The sequence below is a fragment of the Tamandua tetradactyla genome, chromosome 5, assembly GCF_023851605.1.
Source record: "Tamandua tetradactyla isolate mTamTet1 chromosome 5, mTamTet1.pri, whole genome shotgun sequence".
NCBI classification, from domain to species: Eukaryota; Metazoa; Chordata; class Mammalia; order Pilosa; family Myrmecophagidae; genus Tamandua; species Tamandua tetradactyla.
Window position 1 is genome coordinate 48,220,756 of NC_135331.1, and position 27,546 is coordinate 48,248,301.

A 27,546-nucleotide genomic window follows, 5' to 3' on the forward strand; every position below is an offset into this window, starting at 1 on the left:
AAATGATTTCCAAACTTACAGGGCTAGAGAGATAAGCATGGAAGCATGAAGCAACTTACTTATATAGGTTGAAGGTATAAATTAAAAAGCTAAAAATAAATGTAAGCATGAAATGCTCACTTACCTAACATTTTGTATATTAACTTTCTATTAAACTTATTTAACAGCTTTCTTTAGTTTTATTTTTTTGTTGGAGAAAAATGTAGGCTTACTGATAAACTATTCTAGAGTACTCTTAAAGCCATTAAAATCTAATGAGTGTTTTAGAAGTCTTTAGGAAAGAGAAAAATGAGTGAACCTCCTTAAACTTTGATCTCTTCATCTGCAAGATAAAAAATAATGCTGCCACCACTTCATTGAGTGGTTATAAGAACTAAATGTGATGTCCTAGTTTGCTAGCTGCCGGAATGCATTATAGCAGAAATGGAATGGTTTTTAAAAAAGGGGAATTTAATAAGTTACAAGTTTATCATTCTAAGGCCGAGAAAATGTCCCAGTTAAAACAAGTCTATGGAAATGTCCAATCTAAGGCATTCAGGGAAGGATACCTTGGAAGAAGGCCAGTGAAGTTCAGGGTTTCTCTCTTAAGAGAAAAAGTGCATGGCGAACACGGTCAGGGTTTCTCTCTTGGCTGGAAGGGCACATGGCAAACACAGTTTCATCTGCTAGTTTTCTCTCCTGGTTTCCTGTTTCATGTAGCTCCCCAGGAGGCGTTTTCCTTCTACATCTCCAAAACTCTGGCTGGTGGACTCTGCTTCATGATGCTGCAGCATTCTCTGCTCTCTCCAAATCTCCTGGCTTTTTCTCTTGTTGTTCTCTTTTCTAGGATTCCAGTAAATTAATCAAGACCCACCCAAATGGGTGGAGACACATCTCCACCTAATCCAGTTTAACAACCACTCTTGATTGAGTCACATCTCCAGGGGGATGATCTAATTACAGATTCAAACATACAGTACTGAATAGGGATTAGAAGAAACGGCTGCCTTTACAAAATGGGATTAGGATTAAAGCATGGCTTTTCTTGGGTACATACATCCTTTCAAACCAGCGCATGTGACTGCTCTACCCAATGCATGGTGTACCATCAGTGGATTACTTATGGGTTTCTGGAGCTGGTCCTAATGGTTGTTAAAACATATAATTTCTTTTCTTTCTCTCAGTGACATTTTGAATGACATTGAGGGAAGGGAAATTTTTATGCTTTTTTTTTACTGGTGAAAAAAACTTAGAATCAGAGAAGTTAAGGTCTTTACTCAAAATGACCCAATCCAAAGTGGTTAAGGTAGGAACTGAGGTCAAGTCTGCAAGGCTTTCTTAAGCATGTGCTTTCTCTATTCCATTACACTGCTACTTCTTGGGCTCCGATCCAAATGCATAAACCTCAACAGTTTATTGTGAGCTCACATGGGAAATTTGAATTGGTAAATTTGCTTGGCAGAATCACATTATTGGTTTTCATGGATAAAAAACATAACTGAAATTTATTAAGATTTTGAAAAATAACTGAGCTATGCAAATGAATATTAATTATCAAGGTAATCTCTGGAGGCTGTCCTGTGTCCCCACTCCATTTTCCAGGGTCTTTTTAAATTGTGAAATATAGCATTTATACACAAAAGCAGTAAGTGTCAGAGTACATTATAATAAGTAGTTGTAGAACAGATTTCAGAGTTTGGTATGGGTTATAGTTCCACAATTTTAGGTTTTTCCTTCTAGCTGTGCCAAGACACTGGAGACTAAAAGAAATAGTGATATAATGATATAGCAGTCATACTTATTTGTTAAATCCTATCTTCTACTATAACTCCTCCTTCTCTTTTGATCTTTCTCCTAATCTTTAAGGGTGTTTGGACTATGCCCATTCTAACTTTTTTATGTTGGAAAAGGCTGTCAATTCAGTGAGATGGGGACTGGAACTAGTTGATGTTCTGAAGAGGCTGACCTCGCTGAATTTCCAGATTTATCTAGCCTAGGAACCTGCCAGAAGGTTGTAGGTTTCTGGAAAGTAATCAAAGTGTATGGAACATTTGTAGAATCTCAGATAAAGCCCTCAGTGTTCTTTAGGAAATGGCAGAAAATGATTTGGTTGGGGTTTGGTAAACTATGGTAAATAGCAATATCTAGCTGAAGCTTGTATATGAGTAGCCTCCAGAATAGCCTCTTGACTCTATTTGAACTCTTTCAGCCATGGATACCTTGTTTTATTATAATTCTTTTCCCCCATTTGGTCAGGCAAACATTGTCTATCCTAAGATGCCAATGCCTGGCTCATCCCCAGGATTCATATCCCACACCACCAGGGTGACTTTCACCCCTGGATGTCACATCCCATGTAGGGAGGAAGGTGATGATTTTACTTGCAGAGTTGGGTTTAGAGAGAGGGGGGCCACATCTGAGCAACCAAAAAGGTCTTTCAGCTGTAACTCTTGGGCATACCTATAGGGAGGCTAAGCTTCTCTGCTACTAGAAATAAGCTTCAAGAGCAAGCTTCAAGATCAAGGGCTTGGCCTATTGACTTGGAAGAGTCCCTTCATGTTTGAGACAGTATCAGGGGTTTCCCCTGTGGTAAAACTTACTAATTTCATATTTTCTCTCCCATCCCTCAAGGGACTTTGCCAATACTTTTAAATTATCTCCTCAAAGTAATCTGGGATATATCCAGGTATTACATTAAGCTATACAGGACTACAAGCCCTCGTTCCTATTCTGGGCTCCATGTGATTGGGATATTTAAATCATCTATCCAGACAGGTTGAATTACATTATATGCTACAGAAAAGTTAGGTTTTAGGCAAACTAAACCTCTCTTCCTTTGGTCTCATTGGGTAAATGAAGTTCTAAAATACACATAATGTCCACCTCCTGTATTCTGATTTACTTTAGTCCTGACCCAATAGGCTTCAATCTTATCTCAATTGAAACTTGATCTCTTTTTCAATTTCTTTAGTAGTCGTTGTATGTGGCAACGCTGACTTTCAGACCTGTAGAACTCCTATTCTGAGTCTTAGGTGTCACCCAGGTACCTAAAGTTCCAAGGAAATACCTGGTAATGCATATATAGCACAGCCTCTCAAAATCTAGAAATAGCAATTACAGCTCTGAAGTAAATGTGACTGCTATAAGAGTTTATAATCCAGGCCCCAATTTTCTTATAATTTTTTTCTAAAAGAAACCCTACAATATCTGCTCTTTTATTTCTGGCTTATTTTGCCTCACATAACGTCCACCAGGTTCATTCACCTCGTACATGCCTCACGACTTTGTTTGCTTCTGTAGCCGTACAATATTCAATCATATGTATACAACACAGCTCACCATTCTACTTTTCAGCTGGTGTTTGCTTCAGCCACCTCTATCCATTGGGCATTATGTATACTATTCAAAGTTAATAATCCATGTCTCACATTACCCTCACTTAGTTGTATAGTCATCAACACTCTCAGTTTTAGACAATGGCCACTGTTCCCTAGAGCAAAATAACTGATAAACACACCCTCCCCAAATAGAAGATCTAAATCTCCCCTTAACTCTTATTCTCTCTCATCCAACTATTTACCCCTGGTATGGCTGTGCTGCTGTTGATGTCTTCCTGTTATACATAGATCAGAGCATGTAATAGTAGTCTTTACCCCTATACCCCTGTATTACTGATGCTTTATACAAGATTCATACCTCTGAAGTAGTTCACTCAAGAACTTCTTTATATAAAATGTTAATTGATGGGATACATGGCTCTATACAACCCCTTTTAATCATGTTCACCTTCAATACGGCAAATTACGTATAGAGCCACTAATGAACTGCTTTCATGTCTATCCATTCCCTTACATTTATGTTCAACCTCATTAGCTAATCATGCACTCATCTCTAGCTTCTGTGTATCTCTAGGTCTCCTATTTTTTTACATTATAAGCCTCAGAGCTTACCTTTACCAAGATCATAAAAGCAAAATCAGACAGTATCTCTTTTTGTGTCTGCCTTATTTCACTCAGCATTCTGTCCTCAAGTTTCATCTATGTTGACATATGCTTCAGGATCTCATTTCATCTTACTGCTACCTAATATTCCATTGTATACACCACCTTTTGTTTATTCACTCATCTATTGTTGGGCAATTGGATTGTTTCCATTTTTTGGCAACTATGAATAATGCTGCTGTGAACATCAGTGTGCAAGTATCTGTTTGTCTCATTGCTTTCAGCTCTTTTGGATATACACTGAGTAACTCGATATTTAGTTTTCTGAGGAATCACAAAACTGTCTTCCATAGGGGCTGTAACATACATTCCCACCAGCAGTGCATAAGTGTCCCAGTTTCTCCACATCCTCTCCAATATTTTTAGTTCCCTGTTTGTTTAATAGCAGCCATTCTTACAGGTGTGAGGTGGTATCTCATTGTAGTCTTGATCTGCATTTGCCTTACAGCTAATGAAAATCAGCATCTCTTCATGTGCCTTTTAGCCATCTTTATTCACTCTTTGGAAAAATGGCTATTCATATCTTTAGCCCATTTTATAATTGGGTTGTTTGTTCCTTTGTTGTTGAGTTTTATGATTTCTTTATGTATACAGGATATCAAGCTTTTACTGATACGTGATTTCCAAATATTTTCTCCCATTGAGTTGGCAGCCTCTTCACCTCAAAATTTTTTGAGGCACAAAAGCATTCTTTTTTTTTTCTTTGCACAGGCAGGTACTGGGAATCGAACCCAGGTCTCTGGCATGGCAGGTGAAAATTCTGCCACTGAGCCACCATCATACCGCTGCAGAAGCATTTGATTTTGAGTTCACATTTTTCTATTTTTTCTTTCATTGCTTGTGTTCTGGGTGTAAAGTTTGAGAAGCTACCCTATTATTAGGTCTTGAAGATGTTTCCCTACATTTTCTTCTAGGAGTTTTATGGTACTGGTTCTTATATTTAGGTGTTTGATCTCCTTTGAGTTAATGTTTGTATACGGTGTGAGGTAAGGGTCCTCCTTCATTCTCTGGCTCTTGCTATCCAGGTCTCCTATGTCTATTTATTGAAAAGACTGTTTTGTCCCAGTTCATTGGATTTGGGGTCCTTGTCAAATATCAGTTGACCATAGATTTGGTGGTCTATTTCTGCATTTTTGACTCAATTCCATTGGTGAGTCCTTCTATCTTTGTGCCAGTATCATGCTGTTTTGATCACTGTGGCTTTATAATAAGCTTTAGAATCAGGAACTGTTAATCCTCCAGTTTTGTTCTTCTTTATTAGGATGCTTTTAACTATTTGGGGTCTCTTTCCCTTCCAAATAAATTTGATAACTAACTTTTCCAAGTCTTCAAGTAAGTTGCTGGAATTTTGGTTGGCATTGTGTTGAATCTGTAGATCAGTTTGGGTAGAATTGACATCTTAACTACATTGAACCTTCCTATACATGAACAGGGAATTTCTTTCCTCCTATTTGTATCTTTGATTTCTTTTAGCAATGCTATGTACTTTTCTGTGGACAGGTCCTTTACATCCCTGGTTAAGTTTATTCCTAGGTACTTGATTCTTGTAATTGCTATTTTGAATGGGGAATTTTTCCTTAATTGTCTCCTCAGTTAGGTTATTATTTGTGTATAGAAACATTATTGACTTTTGCACATTAATCTTACATCCCACCACTTAGCTGAATTTGTTTATTAGCTCAAAAAGCTGTGTCATAGATTTGTCAGGATTTCCCAATTATAGTATCATGTCATTTGCAAATAATGCAAAAGAAGAAAGTTTTCATTTTTCCTTTGCAGTTTGGATGCTTTTTATTTCTTTTTCTCTTCCAGATTGCTCTAGCTAGAACATCTAGTACAATACTGAATAATAGTGGTGACAGTGGGTATCCTTGTCTTGTTCTTGCTCTTAGGGGGAAGGCTTCAGTCTCTCACCATTGAGTATGATGCTGGCTATGGGTTCTTCACATATGCCCTTTATCATATTGAAGAAGTTTCCTTTGTTTCCTACCTTTGGAAGTGTTTTTATCAGAAAAGGAACAGGATGCTGAATTTTGTTGAATACTTTCCCAGCATCAATTGAGATGATCATGTGATTTTCCCTTTCCATCTATTAATATGTTATATTAAAATGATTTGTTTTCTTGTGTTGCACAACACTTGCTCTTGGTATAAACTCTGCTTGATCATGGTGTATAATTCTTTTAATATATCTTTGGATTTGACTTGGTGGTTTTTGTTGAGAATATTTGCATCTATATTAATTACGGAGATTAGCCTATAGTTTTCCTTTCTTATAGCGTCTTTACCCAGTTTTGGTGTGAGTGATGTGACTTCATAAAATGAGGTAGATAGTGTTCCTCTTTCCTCCAGTTTTTGAAGAGTTTGAGCAGGATTGGTATCAGTTCTCTTTGGAATGTTTGATAAAATTTCCCTGTGAGGCCATCTGGCCCTGGGCTTTTCGTTGTAGGAAGATTTTTGATGACTGATTGAATCTCTTTACTTGTGATTGGCTTGTTGAGATCTTCTATTTTTTCCTGAGTCAGTGTAGCTTTTTGTGTGTTTCTAGGAATTTGTTCATTTCGTCTAAGTTGTCTATTTTATTGGCATATAATTGTTCATAGTATCCTTTTATGAGTTCTTTGATTTCTTCAGGATTTGTGGTAATGACCCCCCTCTCATTTCTGATTTTGTTCATTTTCATCCTCTCTCTTTTTCTTTTCATCAGCTTAGCTAGGGGTCCATGAATTGTATTGTTTTTCTCAAAGAACCAACTTTTGGTTTTGTTAATTCTTTCTTTTTGTTGTTGTTGTTGTTGTTCTCCGGTTTGTTTATTTCTGCTTTAATTTTTTTTATTTCACTTCTTTTATTTGCTTTGTGATTAGTTTGATGCTCTTTCTATAATTTCTATAGGTGAGCAGTTAAATCCTAGATTTTTGCTCTTTCTTCTACTTTTAATATAGGTATTTAGGGTAATAAATTTCCCCTCTCAGCACTGTCTTTGCCACATCCCATAAATTCTGATATGTTGTATTCTCATTTTTATTTGTCTCTACATAGTTACGTATAGCTCTAGCAATTTCTTCTTTGACCCACTGATTGTTTAAAAGTATGTTATTTAATCTCCATATAGCTATTAAAATTCTGGTTCTTTGGTAGTTATTGATTTCCAGCTTCATTCCATTGTTATGAGAGAAGGTGCTTTGAATAATTTCAATGCCCAGAGCCTTTTGAAATTGCCAGCTTACTGTCAACTCAAGCCAATTGATCTTTTTCTTTGAGTCACATCTTTCTGTCTTTTTTTTTATTAAGAAATTTTTTTTTAACCAGTTTGTTCATTTACCATATTCATTTTTGGCTGTTTTCAAAGAATGAAATCATCCCATAAAGGATCAGTACTCACTGACATTAAGGATATTAAACAAAGAATGTAAGCAAACTTAAAAAAAATGTCTAGATGCATAGACATTAATAGTGTTTTGAGTAATGACATACTCTGGAATAAATACATTCGTTCCCTTCTCCCTTTTTTTTCCTGTCCTGCCTCTGCTTATTTTGAAAAGAAAACTAGTGTTGAATTTAAACACTGTGACCTAGCATATTTGTTGAAAATTTGATTTATTTCAGCAATATTTATTGAGTACCTACTAAGTATCAGGCATTATTTCCAAGTTCTCAGGATCCATCATTAAACAAAACAGACCCTAATCCTCATAGCGTTTACATTTTAGTAGGAGGCTGAGGAAGACAGAACATAAAGAACAAAAATATACATTATATTTTATGTTGGAAGGTAATAAGTACTATGAAAAAATAGTTACAATTTAAAATAGAGTCATCAGGCTGGGCCTTAAGAAATTTATTGTTATTATTATTTTTACAAAAAATGTGAAAGAGATGAGGAAATTAGTCATATGGATATCTACAGGAAGAGGCTCTCAGGGGACAAGAATAGCTAGTGCAAAGGGCCTGAGGTTAGACTATGCTTTGTGGAGTTGAGACATAGCAAGGAGGCAAGTGTGGATGAAACAGAGGAAGCAAGATGTAGACAGGAGAAGAGATCAGAGAGAGAGAGGGTAGAACATGTTGGACCTTATAAGTCAGTTTAAGGAATCAGGCTTTTACAGAGTGTGAAATGGGAACCATTGCTGTATTTTGAACAGAGACTTGACATGATTAAATATTCTAAAATTCCTTTGGCCCCTGCATTGAGAATAGACTAAAAGGGCAACAATTAAAACAGGAGAGCTGGTTTTGTGGTTAGGTGAGAGATAAAGACATGCAACAGGGGGGTAGCAGTGCTGATGATAAGTGATCAGTTATATCCTTGTAGCTTTTATACTACTTTAAAATTAAATCAGACTCTCTAGAAAGTATTCAGAGCAAGTCTGTCCTGACCACAGTTGTATCCTCATAATGCCCAGCTCCATAGTAGATTCAAAGTAAGCCACTAATAAATATTATAGTTTGCACAGCCATTGCAGGTTTTTTAAAGAAACAAAACTAGTTATATTTACATGTAGATGAATTAGCATTTCATACATATTTTCCATGTAATACCCACCACATCCCTAGATTCTATGGTCATCTCTACTCTACTAATGAGGAAACTGAGGCACTGGGTGGTTACATAACTCACCCAAGGTGGTGCAATCTACCATGTGGCATAGCCGAGATGAGACTCCAGGCAGCCTGGTTTCAAGATATCTGCTCTTCACACATGCAATGCTGCTTTAAAGAAAGGTAAGCCATAACTCATTATAATTGATGAATTGAAAAACATGAGTTTTATACTTGGCATTTGTTTATTTTCAAAACTGTAGAAACATGATAGGTAAGGCACACATAGATGCTAAAATAAAATGTACTTTCCTCGTGAAATTAAATTGCCCGGACAAGAAAACCTAAAATATGCTGTAAAAAAGAAGCAAATTGTTAGCAATAGCAGTCAAAATTGTACCTTTTATTTTTATTCAGTTCTGGAATATGTTGAAGCAGAGAATGCACCAAGAACAATTTGCTGCTTGAAATACTAAAGTAGCTTTCTAGCAGACAAAGATAATACATCTTCTCATTGTAATATTTTGTTTGAAGGCAAAGAATTTTTGCATTTAAACTTAGTAATGCCACATTTTTCCAACTCAGTTGCTTGTGTATTCTTTGAGATACATGACTGAAAAGTCCAATTATATACTTCAGGAAAAGTGCATAAGAAAATTTTAAAAAAGCTTTATTTACAAATACACGACTCCTTATTTTTACCTCTGAAGGCACACAATTGAGGATTAATGAACCATATGACAAATTCAGTGAATAATTTATTTGGCAAAATAGAGGGAGCACATGAAAGAGGTATGGAAAAAATTAGCATTGTCATTTGTACAGTGTTTAATATTGTAGCAAAATTGAAGTACAAAAGAGGATGTAGAGTTGGTTAGGATAGACAATTTTATCAGTGGAGAGTAATGATCTAAATATGCTGATATGTTTTTGATAGCACAGGGTTGTCACAAGCGCCAGATCTATTGAATACCAAGAAATCCTTAGAATAAAGACTTTGCTTAGTAATTAAGCTCAAAATATACATATGGCTCAAAAGAGGCTATAGAGACTCTGCTAATGTTTGAGAATCTCTATTTTTTTATTTTTAGATTCACATCCTTTTATAAGCACACTGTGTAGTCAGGAATATAAATATACCTTGCGTTACCACTTAGATGAGATCCTGAAATGTGTCTCAGGAGAGTACATTTCTCCCCACTTTTCTATATAACTCAAATTTGAACCTAAAATGTAAGCAACAATTCACTCTGAATACTTATATGAATGTCCATGTATCTTCCCAAATGACCCTGCAAAAAAGTAATTAAAGATAGTCAAATATCATGATCTTTGCACTAATCAAAACAAATAAGGCTAACTGCACTTAAGGCACCCCTCTGTACCAGAAATATGAAACATCAGAATTGCTGGGCACTTAAGATGGAAAGCAGAAATGTTTGCTATCCAGACATCATGGAAATGTGCTTTCACACACTGCCTGATTAAAGACTTTAGTTGAAAGAAGACAGCTTCAGAAGTTGATATAAATGACTTCCAGACTTGATATCAACACATTCACAAATATTCCTTGACTAGATGATTTGCCTCCAGAAATATTCAAAGCTGTAGGAGGAGGAATTTAAAGATAAATAAAATAAGCTTTGGTTTCCAGGAGTTTATTCACTCAACCAATATGTATTATGGCCAGGTGTACTGTACCAGAACTTGGGATACAGTAGTGAATAAGATAAATAATGTACTTGATCTCAAAGAGTTTGAATGATGATGGAGCTGGGAACAAACAAGGGAGCAAATAAATCTATATTGGCAACATGCAATTTTAGGTGGTAAAATGTGCTAGAATGAAAAACAAAGCATCTTTAAGGGAGAGTGGAAAGGTCAGGAAGATTCCTTCGGTTGATGTGCCTGATATGAACACCTTGTAGAGCATGTGACATTCATTTTCATCAGGATGTGAATGGATTTCAGGAATGACTTGTGGGAAAACACAACAGAAAGGTATTCCAGTCCTGAGGCAGGAATCTGCTAGAGAAGCCTGAGCTCAGCAAAAAGGCCAATGTGGCTAGACCAGAGTAAGGAAAGGAAAAGAAAATCCATGGGGTTGGAGAAGTCAACTGAAGTCAGATCATATAGGGTCATGTAAGGATGGCAGATTTGCTATAAGTGTGAAGGAATGTCATTGGTAGGTTGAGTACAGGGAATGGCCTGAACTGAAATGTTTTATTGGGTCACTCAGGCTGCTGGATGGAGAGAATCAACTAGAGGAGTGCAAGAATGGAAGTAGTGAGACAATGTAGGAGGCATTTGTAGTAGTCTAGTTGAGAAATTACCGTGGTTAGTGTCCGAGCGGTGCTAGAGGATTGCTTTGGAATATATTTTAAAGATAGAACCAATAGTAATTGCTAATGGATTGAAGGTGAGGTGTGGGAGAAAAAGAGGAATCACAGATAATGCTTATGATGTTGACCCAAGCAACTTGTCTGGGGTGAAGGCCATACACTGAGATGGGGAATGCTGCCTTAGTGAAGGAGACGAAGAGTTTAGGTGGAATGTGCTAAACTGCAGGTGCCTATCAGACCTTGAAATGGAGAAAACAAAGAAACAATTGGGTATGTGAGTGGATTTCCTGAGAGAGCCACACATATAAACTAAGGAATCATAAGTGTAGGGATGATATTTAAAGTCTTAAAACTGAAGGAAATTTTCCCAGGAAGTGAGTGCAGGCAGACAAGAGCTGGAAGTCTGAAACTCAGTGTTTAGATGATGGAGAAAGAACTGTGAGAAAGAGCAGCTTGGCAATATCAGAAGAGAACTTAGAAAATGCCTAAGGATATTGAAGGCTGTTCTGGTTATCTATTGCTGCATAACAAACAAAATCCAAAAGCAGAGTGGAATAAAACAATAACCGTTTTATAATGCTCATGATTCTATGGGTCAGCAGTTCAGGCAGGACAAAGGAATGATGTCTCACGTGTGGAATCTCAGCTGGGGAGACTTGAATAGGTAGAGATAGCTGGGGCCACATATCTAAATATCAGTTCTTCTCCATTCCACCTTTCTCTGTGCTAGCTTGGATTTCCTCATGATGTGGTGATCACAGGGTAGTTAAACATCTTATAAAGTGATTTAGGTCGCCAAAAGATCAAAGCAGAATCTTCCAGTTCCCTTAAAGTTTGAGCCCAAAGTGACAACAAGTTGTTTCTGCCATTATCTAGTAGTCAAAGCAGTCATGGTTCATCTCCTATTCAATCGGAGGGGAAATGGACTCCACTTGGACATCTATCTTCCACCGTGGCCATCTCACACACTTGGCTTAGCTATTAAAAAATAGCCATTTTACAATATGTTCACTAGTAAATGAAAGTATGTACAAAGTGGTTGTGAGGAAAAGAAAGGATTGTGGCTGGAGAACTATGAGAAGGTGAGACAGAAAAAGTTACTTTTGAGCTTGAAAGACTAGTTGGAATCTGATAGGTGGAGAAACAGGAAAAGCATGTACAAAGGCAAAGCTTCATAAAAAAGCATATTGTATTGAGATAAAAGCAAATGTGCCTAGAGTACAGCCATAGTAGGAATAGGTAACTTATCCAACTGATATTGGAATGTCATTGGAGAATTTTAAGCAAGGGATTGATATGACCAATTCATTGAATAGAAAATTTTGTCCTATCAGTGTGGGGGCTGAATCAGTGTGGAGTGGATAAATGTATTAGTTACGATTCTCTAGAGAAACAGAATCAACAGGGAACACTCACAAATATAAAATTTATAAAAGTGTCTCACATGACCATGGGAATGCAGAGTCCACAATCCACAGGGCAGCTGTGAAGCCAACGATTTCAATGGAGGGTCTGGATGAGTGCCACAGGAGAGGTTCGCCAGCCAAAGCAGGAAGAGAGAACCTGTCTCTTCTGAATTCTCCTTAAAAGGCTTCCAGTGATTAGTTAAGCATCACTCATTGCAGAAGACACTCCCTTTTGGCTGATTACAAATGGAATCAGCTGTGGATGCAGCTAATGTGATTATGATTTAACTCTATGAAATGTCCTCATCACAGCAGACCACCACGTGGCCAAGTTGACACATGAACCTGACCATGCAATAGAGATAGAAAAATCATAAAGAACCATGTGGCAATCATTTAGGAGAGAAAAGAGCGGTGTCTGAATTAAGTATGATTAGTGGGAATCCAAGGAACAGAACAAATTTAAGAGGACTGAGGAGTTGTAAGAGATGGGCATTGGGGTCACTGTAAAGAATGACTGAGGGGCCCAGCTGCACAGACAGTACAATAGGCTCTGACTGCTCCGTGGCTGCACTAAACAATAAGCAGTTTGCATAATGTGTTGGGCTATAGGCCTATTTATTCACTCATTCAGTCTTTCATTGAGTACAAACTAGGTGCCTGGTGTTGGACTAGGATTTAGAGAAACAAAAAAGAACAGTATGCCTGGCCCTGGCATGGTGTGATCAACAATGCCTGCCTGACCAAATAGGGGAAAAGAATTGTAACAAATAAAATATCCCTGGCTGAGGGAATTCAGCTAAGTTCAAGAGCCTATTCTGGAGGTTACTCTTTTGCAAGCTTTATCTAGCTATTACTATTTACCATGGTTTGCCACACCCCAAACAAGACCATTCCTGTTAACCCTAAAGAACAGCTAAGGTTCTATCTAAAATTCTACAAAAATTCCATGCTCCATGATTACTTTCCAGAAACCTACAGTTTTCAGATGGGTTCCTAGGCCACATAAGGCCTCAAACCCTGAGGGACCAGCCTCTCCAGAACATCAACTAGTTCACCCCCAACCCCCATTCCATATTGTCAACAGCCCTTTCCAACATGAAAAAGTTAGAATGGGCATAGTCCAAATACCCTTGAAGATTGGAAGAAGGATCAAAGAAGAAGGGAGGCATTATAACAGAGAAGACAGGATTTAGCAAATGAGTCTGATTGCTGAATCATTATGTCAATATTTCTTTTAGTCTCCAGTGTCTTGGAAAATTGTAGAACTGTAACCTATACCAAACTCTAAAATCTGGCCTATAACTACTTGTTACAATGTACTTTGAAATGTATTGCTTTTTACAGATTTTTTAAAAAAGGGAATGGTGTGGTTTCTACTCTAGAGTTGTTCATGGTCTTGTAATATTATCACAAGTTTGATGTTATTGTGTTGGGTTTAGAGCAGACAGAGGAATTTCTCAGGGCCTCTCAGCAGAAGCAGAGATGACATCAGTAAGTACAACTGCACCTCTGTAATCTGCAGAATCTAGTCAGGAGCCAAATTGCATTCAGTACATTTCCCTAGATATTCACTTGCCTTCTGTTTGCCCGTGAGCTTTCATCCAAGGAAAATCAGTGTTTGCTTTGCAAGGTTTAACATTGATTCAGCCTCTAGCCCGGATGCTCTCTGCCAATAGAGCCCCCCAGGCAACTCCACATTTGCACTTTCATCCCTGCCTCTTTTAACTCTGTTTCTTTAAAAAGAATTTCCTATTAAATGCTGTTCCTCTGAAAAGTCTCTAGTTTTTTTTTTTTACATTTCTAACCAAACCATGTTTGAAACACCTGTCATTTCATGCAGATTTTTGAAGTTTTTAACCCTCATGAGGTTTCACTGAAAGAGTCTTATATCTGGATTTATTCAATTTAGCAAAAGTCAGGGACACTTTTAAATTGCTGCTGAAGTTGGCCTTGCTCTAAACAGAAAATTTGTGACTTGGAGAAAGCTCAATTCTCCTACTTGAAATTGTTTATTTTAGGGTCTAAGAGCAATACGCAGAATGAGGCAGGCATGAGGTTGATTCCCAGATTGTACTAGGTGTATGTCCTGAAAAAGAGGGTACAAGTCCCTGTTTTCACATCCTTTAAATCAGTCTCATTGTGATGGGGTTGTTCATCTATGGTTGCAATATACACGGGGTATAATGAGGTGCTAAAATAGGTACAGTCCTAGGACTGACGTTAATCAAATAGTGACAGAAGTGTGTCCTAAAATTACACTATGACAACTGCCAAAAAACAGAGGTCAGTGGTGCTGTGGGGATTTGATCTAGTCAGGGAGGTCAAGGAATATTCCCAAGAATTTGATGCTGAGGCTTAGAAAAAGTGGGCAGATAGTAGTTAGGTAGAGAGAAGATGAGAAGGTATATCAGGTAGGAGAAATAATACATGCAAAGGCACTCTGGAATATAAAAATAGGTCAGAGTAGCTAAAGTTGAGAGTACAGAAGATGAGCCCAGATATACTGAATGTAAAGCATATAGTAAGAGGTCTACAAAAATAAGTGGCTATACTACATAAATGAGTTAATCAATTAATCAGGACATTCAGTTAACCAGAATTCACCTATACTCTTGTTAAACTTAACCACGCAAATTTTGTTCTAATGTTTTACCTCCTGACAATTTAGTCCAACCTCAATTTCTCCAAGGACCTATTTCCCCAGCCCCCATTCCAGGTTCTGCTCTCCCAAATCTTTAAAGAAAATCCTAATGATTGGTGTCAGAACTTTTTAAAAACTATGGGTAGTTGTGTTTATTCAAACAGGAGGAGAGTGTTTGAACGTTATGCTGCTGTCCAGTGGGCTTTGTGAATCTCGGTCCCAGTGACATCAGGTTCTTGGATACGTGATAAGCAGTCTTGGATGTAGCTCATGTTACACAAAATCATTTAATCAGCTTCAGCAGTTGAGGCAAATTCTCCCATCCTTTCTTTTCACCCCAAATAAAATGGATGAATTCCTTCTTAAATTATATGTGTTTGAAGGGGTGGAGCTATACTATGCAATCATCAAATATACTGAAATACATTTTCCTAGTTAATTCTTACATCCTTGGATTTGCATATTCAAACAATTCTACCTGTTATGCCTTTGCTTGAGGTATTTTGAAAACTAGTTGGAAGAGCTCCATGAAGAGCTTTTTGTGTTATTACCGAGTCTAGAGCACCCTTAGGTGCTGCAGTGACCCTAAATGCATGCATTGCAGGTAGTCATCATAATGGCTGGGTTTGCAGCTGTATGCAGCCCAGAAGATCATATTCTTAAAGCTAATTCATTCCTGTAGGTATGAACCCTTGCTAGTAGGGTCTTAAGTTACAGTGTGATTCACCTCATTCAGAATTGGTCTTCATCTCTTGCTGGAGTATTTTATAAGTGAATGGAATTCTGACAAGTAGAGAGAAAAGCCCCAGAAGCAGAGAGAAAGTCCCAGAAGCCAGAAGCTGAAAGCAACAAAACCCAGAAGAGAAGGGAGAGACCAGCAGATGCCACCCTGTGCCTTGCTATGTGACAGAGGAACCCAAGATTGCTGGCGACTGGGCTTCAGGGAAAAAGCATTGCCTGATGATGACTTGATTTGGACATTTTCATGGCCTCAGAACTGTAAGCTTATAAGCTAATAAATCTCCACTGGTAAAAGGTAGCCCAATTCTGTTATATTGTATCTTGCCAGCCTAGAAGACTAAAACAATGGAGGCCATATATTCAGTTTTACTATGCACCAGGCAATTCTGCTAAGCATTCGATGTACATTATCTAATTTTGTGTAAACTATAGGACCCCACTGTAGTTTACAGATGAGAAAACTTGGAGGCAAGAAATTAAGAAACTTGTCTGGTGTCACATCAATATGAGGAAGAGTTTACCCACTTAACTAGGACATTTCTAAATTTCAAGATAAATTATAAAATTCTCTCTCTCTTTCAATATCCTCTACAAACCACTTTTATTTAATATTTCAAATATTCAAAAGCCATAGACTATTATAAAGAATACCCGCCATCTAGGTTTAATATATGTCAACATTTTACTAAATTTCTTTGAGATCTTTTTTTTTTTCTTTTTAAAAAATAAATGAGATATAGCAAGTGAACCATATTTTGTCCTTCTGAAGTTAATCTGAATCATTCCTTTCAATAATTTTCACTTTCCATATGGTTATATTTAAAATGACTGCAAAGTATTATCTGGTGTATACTGCATGTGCTTTTAAATTTTAATAAATATTATTATACTATATTCTATTCTATCACGTATCTTTTCAATCAACATTAGTTTTGAAATTTAAAGTTACTAAATGTAGATTTCTTTCATGCATTCTAACTATTGCCAAGTATTTGATTTCATAAACATGGAATACACAACTGTTTATTTATTTATTCTTCCAGTGATGGACATCAATGTGTTTCCATTCTTATGATATTACCAAAAGTTCTGCAATACATATCATGGCACACATTTCCTTACGCACAAACATGAGATAATCTCCAGAGTATATACCTAGAAATGGACTGTGAAATATGTTCACTTTCTGAGCTGTTGCCGGAGTACTGTCCAAAACGGTTGTACAAATCTATACTGTCAGCAATTTATAAATTTTTCTCTTTCTCCATGTCCTCACCAACTATTAGAAAATATTTGAATTTTGGCCATCTGATGGTCTGAAATGACAACACGTTGTTTAATTTTCCCCTGTCAATTATTATTATTATTTTGGGGGGGGAGGGCGCATAGTCCGGGAATCGAACCCAGGTCTCCCTCATGAAAGGTGAGCATTCTACCACTGAACCACCGTGCACCCTGCGCCCTGTCAATTAATAGTGGAAGCCAATCTCTTTTTATATACTTTTCAGTCATTTGAGATTTCTTTTTAGCAAAATGCCTGATTAAAACCTATCAATCCCATTTTTATTTTGATTTGTCAATCATTTTCTCACAGATCTTTAGTTCTTTATTTTGTAACTTATCCTTTGTAAATTATGTGTGTGATAAATATCTTCTTCTGGTATATTGCTTGCTTTTAACTTTATTCATGATGGTTTTCTCCATACAGAAGTTTAAAACTTTTACTGTACTGCAATTTACATATGGAAATTTTAAAATTGCAGTGTAGTACAATTTATATATATATTTTTTCTTTATGGTTAATGCAGAGTGTGTGCCATTTAACAAATCCTTCTGTGTAATGATACCCTAAAGATAATGTCCTAAATTTTGTTCTAATACTTTAAGGATTTTCTTTTCACAGCAAAATGAAAAACTTTTGACATTGAAGGAAATAATTAGGAAAGTCTTACAGACAACTTACATTGTGTAGATTGATCTAACAATCCCGCTTTGATTTTCAAGAAAACTGAAAGTAGGGACTGTAAGAGAGACTAGAAAATAGTTACAAACCATATATCACAGAAGGGCTTAATAATCAGAATATATAAAGCATTATTACAACAAAACATGAAAAGACAAATCGCCCAATTATGAAACGGGCAAAGGACTTGAAAACACATTTCTGCAAAGAAGATACACAAATAGCAAACAAGTAATTTTGCTTACACAAATTTTGTAATTTTGTTTACACAAATAGCAAACAAGCACATGAAAAGTTGCTCGACACCGTTAGACCTCAGGGAAATGTAAATCAAAACTGCAATGAAATACCCCATCACATCCACAAGGACAGCTATTATTTAAAAAAGAGAAAAAAACCAGAAAATATCAAGTGAGAGAAGATGCAGAGAAATTGGGAATTGTTGTGGAATGTGAAATGGGGCAGTCACTGTGGAAAGCCATATGGAGTTTACTGATAAATTTAAACAGGATTACCATATGATCTAACAATCCCAGTTCGATTTTCAAGAAAATTGAAAGTAGGGTCTGTAAGAGACACTTGTACATTAATGTTGTAGCAGCATTTTTCACAATGGCCAAAAGGTTGAAACTACCCATGTTCATTAATTAAATGAAGGGATAAGCAAATTGGACTATATACATAAAATGGAGTATTATTCAGCCGTTAGAAAGAATGAAGTTATAAGACATGCTGCAACATGGAAGAACCTTGAAAACTTGCTCAGTGAAATAAACAAGGCACATAAAAGCAAAAAATCCTATAAGAAATGACTAGAAATAGCAAATTCTCAGAGATAGAAAGCAAATTAGATATTACGGGGGGATAAGGATAAGGAGAAAGGAGGAGTGTTTGTAAAAATAAAATTATTTTTTATTTTTTATTATTTATAAAAATTTATATAATTAAAATAAATTAAAAATTATTTATAAAAATTTATTTCTTATATTTATAAAAATTATTTCTATAAATAAAAAAGCTTTGCTTTTCATTTTTCCATTTCAATCCACCCGAACTTCTTTCGTGCATAATGTGAGGTATAGAACCAATTTTACTTTTTCTATTTGATAACCATTTGCCCCAGCATCAATTGCTAATAAATTTGTCATGCTAGTGCTGCTATATACCAAGATTAAAAATATATGAAGGTATTTTCTGGGCTATTTTCTACCACTGATTTAATATATAAATTACATAAGGTTCCAATTAATGTAGCTTTGTAATAAATCTTGAGATCTAGCAGGCAAATCCTGCTCTACATTGTGTTTTTCTTCATCAATAATTTTTTGCATATTCTTTGCCCTTTATCCTCCCAATTAAATTTAAACATCTATTTTGTCAAGTTCTAGGAACACTGTGTTATAATTTTCATAAAATCTTTGTACATTCCAATACTTACATACAAAAACATTTTGTATGTAGTAACATATATATAATTCTAAATTTGTCATTTTAAGCATTTTTAAGTGCACAATTCAGTGGCATTAATTGCATCCACAATGTTGTGCTACAATCAACAACCATCCACTATGAAACCTCTTTATCCAAAACAGATACTCTGTATCCATTAAGCAATGATTCTCATCTACCTAATATCCTCTAGTCTACTTTATGTTTCTATGAATTTGCTTATTCTACATATTTTGTATAAGTTGAATTATATAATATGTATCATTTTGTGCCTGGCTTATTCACTTAGCATAATGTTTTCAAAGTTCATTTATGTTGTGGCATATATCAGAACGCCATTTATTTTCATTGCTGCATAATATTCCATTGTATGCCTATACCACATTTTGTTTATCCATTCATCTATTGATGCACGCGTGAGTTATTTCCACCTTTTGGCTACTGTGCATAATGCTGCTGTGAACTTCTGTGTACAAGTATCTGCTTGACTCACTGCCTTCAGTTCTTTGAGTAGATACCTAAGAGAAGAATTGCCTGGTAATTTGTTAAGACTATGTTTAACTTTTTGAGGAGCTGTCAAGTTGTTTTCCACAGCAGCTACACCTTTTTACATGCCCCTCAGCAATGCATGATAGTTCTAATTTCTCCACATCCTTGCCAAACACTTGCTATTTTCTGTTATTTTTTTTTAATGATAGCCATCTCAGTGGGTATGATATGGTATCTCATTGTGGTTTTGATTTGTACTTTCCTAATGACTAATGATATTGGGCATTTTTTCATGTGCTTATTGGCTATTTGTATATCTTCTTTGGAGAAATGACTTTTCAAGTCCTTTGCCCATTTCTCAATTGGAAGACGTGTTTTTGTTGTTGAGCATACATAAGCTTTAAGAGGCTGCTGCTCTATAAAATATTCTTTCTTTTTAATTCATAATAGGGACATTTATAATGCAAATGTAATACCTGTGTACATTTTAGAAACTAAGTCTTACTATATTAGTAAAACAATCACAATTAAACTCCTATGCTAGAGAATACCTAGCATTACTTTTGAAGTTGTTCTTACTTCACCTGTCATTACTATACATGGAAGAAACAATACAGCTTTCCTCATATGAACAAGAGTATTTTTTCTTTTCAGCAATTAAGTTTTTAATTATAAATGTCTGCACTTTGCTTTAAAAAAGAAGGCTGGATAACCTAACAAAAATGCATAAAAAGTAAATTCTAAATACATTGTAAACATAAAAAAGGTGCTGCTTCTATTTTGAAGAAAAAAGGAGCATTCACCAAACACAGTTGAAAAGAAATAGAGGATAAGAGAGATCAGAATATCACATTTTCAAACGATGGATCAATAGGAAAATATATTATGTGATTTTTCCAAATGTTTACTTGTTATATTCACTGCTAAGGAACATCTACCTTTGATTTCTTTTCAGAGACAAAATACCTGATAAGTATTATATACTTGCAGTTTAATTAAAAAATTAAATCACATTTAATTTTCATGTTTTATGCAAATACTTTGCAATTCCTATTTTTTAAAAATCTGACAAAGTGCTTGCCGACACAGGTCTTCTCTGTACTGCTTTAAACACACATCTAAAATTGTTGGCCATATGTGCTAGAATTTTAATTGCTGCATTCATCTGATGATACAACAGGATTTGGAGTCATTCAATTTAGATGATCAAATTTATGTGATCTCTGCACTGAACAGAACCTCAAACTTCAGTGTTTTATTATACAAAGTGTTCTCGGTAATGACTCCATCAAAATATTCAGGTTTTTAGAAATGCTATCGGTACACAAGTTTACATTTGCCCTTGAATATAATCATATTGAAATTGCATACTGCTTCAAGTCAGCTTGATCCTTCTATGTTGGGTTCATGTTTTCATCTTGTGATTCAATTGCTTAGAATATAGCCTAAAGGAAGCAGATGGTGAGTGGGCTAATAAAGACCCAATTTGTGATTCTGTAATTATTTAGCTAATCTAAGGCCCAGAGTTTAGTTGGGCCTTTTTATTGTATTTTATTTTTTTTCTCCAGCTACAGCATATCTCAACTTTTTTGAAAGGTGCTAATGAAAAAGATACTACTGCTTCTCTTCACTATACAAATGTGTTTAAACAAAGCATGTTCTTAAGGAATAATTATCAGGGCTTTTTTGTTGTTATCATGGTGAAAATAAATAAGACATCGTTCTTTGTTTACCACTGTAAAGATTTGGGAAGTTGCAGAGAAAGACAGATAAAAGTTTTAAAAGTTTATTCTAAGCATTTTATCACTAAATCAGATCTATATATCTAGGTGACCTGTGGCGCCTGTTTACAGCATCAAAGGTAGAGTAGAAGGATTTCCTACAGGTAATGCTGGAATTGGGAAACAAGAAAATGCCATGAGATTCATACTTTGGCAGATGTAAGATGGAATCATATTAAATTGCAATTGTTTGACTGTTTTTGTGACTTTCAAAATGGCAATTTCACATTGTTCAACCCCACACTAACAGCTATTATTTGTTAAGCACTGCTCTAAAGTTTTTCTTTGTAATCAAACACTTAATGCTCACAGCTATGCACCATAGTCGTTAAAGTAATCCTCATTCTACAGATGACAAAACTGAGCCACAGAGGTATTCAGGAATGATCCTAGGGTCACACAGCTAGAAAATATTGGAGGTAGGATTAGAACCCAGTTAATCTGGCTCTAATGCCCAGTCTTAACCCCAGGCTGAGTCTATAGAATGTGTTAGTAAAAAACATTCCAGTTTTCAAAAGGGGAAAAAGAAGTGTAACTAATAAAGTATCAATGGCAGAGAGAGTTCAAATAGAGTTGAGAGTCTACTCTGGAGGTTGCTCTTATACAAGCTTCAGTTAGACCTTGCTACCTATCATAACCTACCAAAACCCAACTAGGACCATTCCAGTCAATCCTAAAGAACACCTAGGGCAATATATAAGATTCCACAAGGGTTCCATGCACTAGAGTAACTTTCCAGAAACCTACAGATGGGTCCCTAGACCAGATAAGTCCTGAAACCTAGCTCAGCCTCTCCAAAACATCAGATACTTCTATCTTCCTACTGCATATTATTGACCTATCCTTCCAACATGAAAAAGTTAAAATGGCCATAGACCAAACACCCTTAAAGAGAGGGATGGAAAGATCAAAGGTGATGGTGGAGTTATACAGGAAAGATAGGATTTAACAAATGAATATGAATGCTGAATCATTAAATTGGTATCTCTTTTAGTCTCCAGTATCTTAGAGCAGCTAGAAGTCAAAACCTAAAATTATGGAAGTATAACCCATGTCAAACGCTGAGATATGTTCTACAACTAATTGTGGTGCTGTGCTTTGAAATTTATTGCTTTTTTGTACATAAGTTATTTTTTTCACCAAAAGAAGAAGGAAAGAAGGAAAAAAAGTCACTTGTGATCATGAAAAAAAAAATTTAACCCTCTAGCCTCCTATATTCTGGAACAGCTAGAAGAAAAAATTTGAGAGGATCGTATGGTAGCCTATGAGAAACTCTGGGCTCTGTCCTGTAACTACTTGTTGAACAGTGCTTTGAAAACTACTGCTTTTTCATTTCTTTGCTTTGTATATATCCTATACTATACAATAAAAATGTTAAAAAACGATTCCAGTTTTGACCTGAAAAAGTGTCCCAGATTTCTATCTCTTGGCCAAAGTGTACTGTTAAATCCATACTCCTACGTGTGACTTCCTCCTGGACATCTCCATTTGGATATCCTTTAGAATTTTTCACTCAGTATCTCCAAGAAGAACCTGGTCTTCTTCCTCCACTCTGTCCACTGATTCGTGGCAGAATCTAAGGGAGTTTCTTGGCTTCCTCTCCCCTCCATTTCCAGTTAGATCAATTACCAGGCTCAGCCATTGCTACCTCCTGCATCTTTCTTGTATCTATCTTCTTTCTTCCACTTTCACTGTCAAAGTTTCCCACATGGACAATTATTCTAAACTCCTATTGTTTGACCCAGCCATTGGGTCTCCCTCAAGTAGTACATAAACCACAGGTCAATTTTCAAAGATGCAAATCTGATCGTATTATCTCTCCTGCCCCTTTCCTGCTGGAGCACAGTTGTATATAGTGCTTATTATATTGCTTTGCAATCTTCATTGATTTCTTTTCTCTGTGCCACTGGTCTCAAGTTCCATCAAAGGCAAGGAGTATCAGCTTTTTACTTTTTGTAGCCACATCAATATACCACAATGCTATGTTGTACACGTGTATAAAATTTAACTTAATTGTTGTCATGGTCAGTTCACGTGTCAACTTGGCCAAGTGGTGGTACCTGTTTGTCTGGTTGGGCAAGTGCTGGCCTGTCTGTTGTGATGAGGACTTTTTGTAGAATTAAATCATGATCACGTCAGCTGCATCCATAGCTGATTCCATTTGTAGTCAGCCAAGGGGAGTGTCTTCTGCAATGAATGATGCTTAATCTAATCACTGAAAGCCTTATAAGGAGGATTAAGAAGAGACAGGCTCTCTTTCTGCTTCAGCTGGTAAGCCTCTCCTGCAGAGTTCATCCAGACCCTCCATCTGAATCGTTGGCTTCACAGCCTGCCCTGCAGATTTTGGACTCTGTGTTCCTGTGGTCATGTGAGACACTTTTATAAATTATATATTTGCGAGTGTTTCCTGTTGATTCTGTTTCTTTAGAGAACCTTAACTAATACAAATGTAATAACAATTCTTTATGTAATTGAGGTCCTTATAACTTATATAAATATTTTCATCTCCATTTCTCAAACTTTCTTGTTCATTTCTCCACTTTAAGACTATTCCAAGTTGTTTGCAGTTATAGTGTGTGGCATAAAGCCCTCTGTGCACCATGTGACCAACATGACATGCAATCAACCTAAGGCATTGCTTTATTGTCTGTTTGGTCAATTTTCTAAGTCTTCCTCTATTTCTAAATTACCATAAGCTGACATTCTTAAGAATTGGCATAGCATCTTTATGTAAGCCCCAATTCTTATGTACTATTGGTCTGGGTGATTGATCTAATAAGGATTTTAAAGGGATCATGCTTTTATGTCTTCGGAATGTACCGATCACACAAAGTGAAATCAATTCCTCAAAATATCCTACATACATATGTCATCACTGGACTAAGTATCTTGCTCATGTTCCCATCTGCATATTCTCAATTGTATTTGTCACCCACCTACCTCCTCATTTAGTATAAATAACCCACTTCATCATAGTGTGCCAGTATGTGGTGATTTGTCATGTAAAACCTAATTTTTGTTTTACTGTAATTTTAGGCATGTTGTTTTGTAATATTCCAACACCAAAAAACAGTGTGTGTAAGCATCTCCACTCAACTTTGAATACGTCTCTGAAATCCTCAATGCCCTTGGGATGTTCTGTAATCTTGAAGTCCTTTGGTCCAATCTCTTTGGGATTAGAGCTTCTGGGACTTTGCAGGGGGAGGTGGTGATGGTAGGGGATGATGAAGAGAGAGAGATTGGTCTGGCTTCTGTGTAAAAAGCTCTGGGAAAATGGATGGACCCAGAGCTTTCACAAGTGGGGAGCCTCGCTCTACTAAGCAAGGGGCCTGAACTTGACCCTTCTTTCTCACTTGATAACTTAGATCTGTCCCATACAGGTCACATTTGCATCCTCCTTGTCCTCACTAGCTGCCACTACCCTATCTGTGCCCCTTCTGGCCATGTAGAGAAGGATTCTTCTCCCCTTTCCATCACTTGGGGTTGCACAGTAACTACTGAGGCTCTCTCAGGATATCTGGACACTCCATAGCCATTTTTCCTCTGCTCCTCTAGTTTGGTTGGACTTAAGGGAACACTGTGAGACTTGCCTTCACCATGGGGTGCACTTGGGAGGTGAGACAAAGGCACCAACCCATCTGAGGCATCTATAAACTTTAATCATCCTGTATGTCACCTGCCCAGAGTGTACCCAAACACAGGGAGGCAGGAAACAGGATTCTTTCTGGCCAACAGCCAACTCCCATTTTCCCTCTGAATTTCTTCACCCCTAATTTAGCAAACTTTATTTAGCATTAGGGGCAGTAAAAAAACAGTCTTGGACTGATTATCTGTTTTCCATGTCATCTTGCCTTATGTATGGACTTTGGCTCTTTATTTTAAAAAGTCAGGAATTTGCTCTCCCTCTTTCTCTGCTGGCGGTGCTCCCGCCGCCATCCAGCCCTTCTCTTTCCCCTTCTGCTCCGGCGGCGCTCCATCCACCATCTTATCCTTCCCTTTCTCCTCCACCATCTTATCCTTCCCTTTCTCCTTCTACTCCAGCGGCTCTCCAACCACCACCGTGCCCTCTTCCTCCTTCACCGGCTCCTCTGCCACCGTCCTCGACAGCCTTGCCACCCTCACCTTTCCTCCTCCAGAACAGCTACTAGGGGAGTAGAAATGATACAGAACAGCTCCCAGAGCCACAACGGAGATCAAAAAGACAGCGTACCCCATCCTGGAACGGCTGACTGTCTGGGAGAACCAGCTCCGGTGAGATTGCCGAGGGGCGCGAGCTTCCCCGGGCAGGGCGGCAAGTGGCCAGAGTCCCTCCCTTCCTCCTTCCTGGGCTAGCTGGAAGAATTGGGCAGGCAGTCCCCTCAAGCCGCGGCAGCTGGTGCCCCCACCACGCGAGGCCCCCGGACCAATTGAGAGAATTGGATTGGAAATCCCCAGACCATGGAGAACGGTGACTGGGGGGGTCCCTTCCAAACACATGACTCCCTGGTCCGGCTGGGAACGGTGCACTCTCCCGGGCCGTGGCGGCTGGCGCCCTTCCGCCATGTTTGGCGCCCCAGGCCAACTAGGAAATTCGGACGGGAACTCTCTCGGGCTGAGGCAGCGGGCGACCCTCCCCGCGTTTGGACCCCCGGGCCGGCTGGCACTCTTCCAAGCTGCTTCGGCTGGCGAACCTCCCCCACGGTGAGAGTTTTCCAAAGTTAAAGGACCCACAGCACCTTTTACTGGTGGGACCCGCAGACAAACGTGTGCCACGAGCGCCACCTACTGGGCAGGATAAGAAAAACAGAACCCAGAGATTTCACAGAAAAATCTTTCAACCTGTTGGGTCCAACACCCAGGGAAATCTGACTAAATGCCTAGACACCAGCAGAAGATAACGGATCACTCTCAGAAAATTGAAAATATGGCCCAGTCAAAGGAACAAACGAATAGTTCAAATGAGATACAGGAGCTGAGACAACTAATGCTGAATACACGAACAGAAATGGAAAACCTCTTCAAAAACGAAATCGATAAATTGAGGGAGGACATGAAGAAGACATGGGCTGAACAAAAGAAGAAATAGAAAAACTGAAAAAACAATACAGAGCTTATGGAAGTGAAGGATAAAGTAGAAAAGATGGAAAAAACAATGGATACCTACAATGATAGATTTAAAGAGACAGAAGATAGAATTAGTGATTTGGAGGATGGAACATCTGAATTCCAAAAAGAAACAGAAACTATCAGGAAAAGAATGGAAAAATTTGAACAGGGGATCAGGGAACTCAAGGACAATATGAACCACACAAATATACGTGTTGTGGGTGTCCCAGAAGGAGAAGAGAAGGGAAAAGGAGGAGAAAAACTAATGGAAGAAATTTTCACCAAAAATTTCCAAACTCTTATGAAAGACCTAAAATTACAGATCCAAGAAGTGCAGCGCACCCCAAAGAGATTAGACCCAAATAGGCATTCTCCAAGACACATACTAGTTAGAATGTCAGAGGTCAAAGAGAAAGAGAGGGTCTTGAAAGCAGCAAGAGAAAAACAATCCATCACATACAAGGGAAACCCAATAAGACTATGTGTAGATTTCTCAGCAGAAACCATGGAAGCTAGAAGACAGTGGGATGATATATTTAAATTACTAAAAGAGAAAAACTGCCAACCAAGACTCCTATATCCAGCAAAATTGTCCTTCAAAAATGAGGGAGAAATTAAAACATTCTCAGACAAAAAGTCACTGAGAGAATTTGTGACCAAGAGACCAGCTCTGCAAGAAATACTAAAGGGAGCACTAGAGTCAGATACAAAAAGAAAAGAGAGGCATGGAGAAAAGTGTAGAAAGAAGGAAAGTCAGATATGATATATATAATACAAAAGGCAAAATGGTAGAGGAAAATATTATCCAAACAGTAATAACTCTAAATGTTAATGGACTGAATTCCCCAATCAAAAGACATAGACTGGCAGAATGGATTAAAAAACAGGATCCTTCTATATGCTGTCTGCAGGAAACACATCTTAGACCCAAAGATAAATATAAGTTGAAAGTGAAAGGTTGGGAAAAGATATTTCATGCAAATAACAACCAGAAAAGAGCAGGAGTGGCTATACTAATATCCAACAAATTAGACTTCAAATGCAAAACAGTTAAAAGAGACGAAGGACACTATCTACTAATAAAAGGAACAATTAAACAAGAAGACATAACAATCATAAATATTTAC

The 27,546-nt window shown here is 37.3% G+C and overlaps 1 long non-coding RNA gene across 1 annotated transcript in view; it reads left to right on the plus strand.

The window, feature by feature from the left end:
• Positions 1-27,546, plus strand: part of LOC143682409 (uncharacterized) — a 150,332-nt gene that overhangs the window by 98,103 nt on the left and 24,683 nt on the right. The window contains exon 4 of the long non-coding RNA XR_013175117.1: positions 8,535-8,702. This is a non-coding gene — a long non-coding RNA (uncharacterized LOC143682409). The remainder of the gene's footprint in view (positions 1-8,534; positions 8,703-27,546) is intronic.